A 3,484-nucleotide genomic window follows, 5' to 3' on the forward strand; every position below is an offset into this window, starting at 1 on the left:
CTGAGGACAATCTTGAATGAAATGCCCAGGTTTCTTGCACTTGTGACAGAGCCTCTTCTTGTAGTCAGTGTATGAGGAATCATTGCTCCTTAAGGATCTTCCAAGGCGACCACATCTTGAGAACTTCTGGAACTTCTTCACGAGCAGAGCCAGATCATGGCTTAGTTCTTCAGGATCACCAAGGCTGCTACCAGAGTCTTCATCTTCGGACTCAGATACTGCCTTGGCTTTCAGTGCACGTGTTCTGCCATAGCTTGAACCATAGAGATCTCTCTTTTAAGCAAGTTGGAACTCATGAGTATTTAGCCTCTCGAGAATATCAGCGGGATCAAGTGACTTGTAATCAGCACATTCTTGTATCATCAATGCCAGAGTGTCAAATGAGGAATCAAGCGATCTCAGCAATTTCTTCACCACCTCATGGTTGGTGATGTCAGTGGCACCAAGTGCTTGATGATCATTTGAGAAGTCAGTGAGGCGATCGAAGGTTTGTTGAACATTTTCATTGTCGAGTCTTTTGAAGCGGTTGAAGAGATTGCGAAGAACATCAACTCGAGAGTCACACTGAGTTGAGACTCCTTCATTCACTTTGGACAACTTGTCCCAGATATGCTTCGCTGTTTCCAAAGCACTCACTCTGCCATACTGTCCTTTGCTCAGATGGCCACATATGATATTCTTCGCTTGAGAGTCGAGTTGCTTGAATCTCTTCACATCGGCAGCATTCAGAGAAGGTGTGACTGAGGGAACACCATTTTCCACAACATACCAGAGATCATTATCAATTTCTTCAAGATGCATTCGCATCTTATTCTTCCAGTAGGGGTAGTCCGTCCCATCGAAGGTAGGACACCCAGCAGAGACCTTGATCATATCTGCGGTCGACATAACTAAAACTCCAGGCGGTTAAACCAAAATCGCACAGAACAAGGGATACCAATAGAAAGTGCGTTATATCGACTAGAGGGGGGTGAATAGGCGATTTTTATGAAATTCTTCACTGAGGAATTTACCGGTGAGGAAATTCCTTAGTGAAGAACTACTAGCACTGGAATAAGTACTCAAAGGTAAACATAACAGAATACAAGCATAGTCATCATGATGAAATGAAGACAGGCACAGAGTACAGGAAGCGTAATCACAGGATAACACAGGATGAAGACAAACAGACTGAAGAAATAGAACTGAGGAAATTGAGAAAGTCTTCAGTCAAGGTCTTCTAACACAGATATGAACAAAAATACAACACGGTTATGAGGAAATGAAAGAGTTGAGGAAATAGAACCAGTAAGCTCAGTGAAGACAATGATTTGGTAGACCAGTTCCAACTGCTATCTCAGTTGTACGTCTGGTTAGAGCAGCTGAGTATTTAAACTCGAGGACACACAGTCCCGGACACCCAGTCAAGGACACTTAGTCCAAGACACCCAGTCCTCACCATATTCTCCTTGAACTAAGGTCACACAGACCTCGTCCAATCACTCGTGGTAAGTCTTTAGGCGACTTCCAAACCTTCACAAACTTGGTCACCCGGCGATCCACAATTCCTCTTGGATGCTCTAGACCATGACGCCTAATCGTCTGGAAGAAGCACAGTCTTCAAAGGTAGCAAGCGTCGGATCCACTCAGGATCAATCTCTTCAGTGATGCTCAATCACTTGGGGTTTGTAGGTGTTTGGGTTTTGGGTTTTTGGTTTTTCCACACTTGATGATTTTCGCTCAAAGTCCTCGGAGGATGGGTTGCTCTCAAATGACAAGTGTCAGTTTCTCTCGGAGTAGCCAACCAGCTAGTGGTTGTAGGGGGCGGCTATTTATAGCCTAGGGAGCAGCCCGGCATGATAAGACATAAATGCCCTTCAATGATATGACCGTTAGGTGGATAGATATTTTGGGACAGCTGGCGCATAGCACAGCAACGGTCGGAATTTTGAGTAGCAAAATCCTCAAGGCTATCATGTTCCTCAATGTGTAGGCAATCCGCACTGGCGAATTCCTAACTCCTCAGTCAGGACAAATTCCTCAGAGACCATAAGAACTTCGTCTCTGTCACTGAAGAAATTGACTGAACTGTATGATATTTCCAATGGCTTCACTCGAAGGGATTGGTAGGTGTAGGATTTTGAGTTGAGCATCACATGGAAATTTTTCCATAGTATTTCCTCGACCCCCTTTAACAATACAGTGTTTCCTATGACTCAAGAAAGAGAAAAACAAAACTATGAAAACGAAAGTCTTCAAGCTTCATATTCCTCGCATGAATATCAAGTCTTCATGGACACACCAATTTCTTCACTTTCAAAGTTTTCATGAAAGTCTTCAGAAATACCAAAATCTTCTATCGAAGATATTCATTTTTAGGGGTCGACTTTTCCTGTAAATATCAAACTCCTCATAGACTTATAGACCTGTGTACACTCACACACGCATTAGTCCCTTAACCTATAAGTCTTCAATACACCAAAATCACTAAGGGGCACTAGATGCACTTACAAGGAATCTGTATGCGGCGTCCAGGGCACTGCTCTGTTGTGATGGATCGTTCTATCATTGGAGTAGCCCCGGTGAGCCCTAAGACGTTAAGGCTGAAGCAGCACAAGATAGACATCGTCAATCTCAAGTGGGATTCTAATGGCATCTCCAATAGATGATGTAAAATAGATGTAAAATTTAGATCACCAAAAACCACCTGACTACAACAGATGAGGTAAAAACCATTGACTCTGAACTTAACTGTTGAAACTGAAATTTACTGTGGAATCTGAATGTTACTGTCGAAACTGAACGCAATGGTAGCAGAGAGGCACTTGACATGTAGTTTAGGGAGGGCCTGCAGTTCATCTTCAACCTGCACCCCCCTGAGCCGCTAGCCACCACCGGGCAAACCGCCGGCCCCAGTGCCGCCTCGCCACCCTGAAATAACTCCCCACGCAGGTCCGCCACCGCCCCAGGCAGCCCTATAGGCCCCCCGCCCCCACCCTGAACCCTAAGATATTTTTTCAAAATTGCCATAGTTTCCTTCCTATCCGTCAGATATAAATCGGACGGCCTATATTGCAGGATGGCAGGCACACCATCATCAACAACTCCGTTTTTATAAGAGTAGAGATAAAATATATTATATGTAGTATAACATGTTCATAACCACACCATGTGTATCACCGTTATATATATTCACACATGCGTCGGTTTAAAACACTGTGATAAATTATTCAAATATCCAAATTCGCTTTTTATAATGAAGTATGATCTCTATTCGTCTTTTACACCCACACAATCCTCTTATCTTTGTAGCTTGCTAGCGCTAACTTTCTCCCCTGCATGCACACGCCCACATCCCTCTCACCCTCCCTCAGCATTCTCTAGCTCCATCGCGCAAATTCATCTTTTCACTTTAGGTCGTTCACCCATGGTGTGTGTAGGCCCCCCCAGCTCCTTCTTTATGGCACACATCGATCGCTATGCCTCTCTAGCCAGGTGTGCCTAG

The sequence above is a fragment of the Triticum aestivum genome, chromosome 2A (genome assembly GCF_018294505.1).
Source record: "Triticum aestivum cultivar Chinese Spring chromosome 2A, IWGSC CS RefSeq v2.1, whole genome shotgun sequence".
In the NCBI taxonomy this organism is placed as follows: domain Eukaryota; kingdom Viridiplantae; phylum Streptophyta; class Magnoliopsida; order Poales; family Poaceae; genus Triticum; species Triticum aestivum.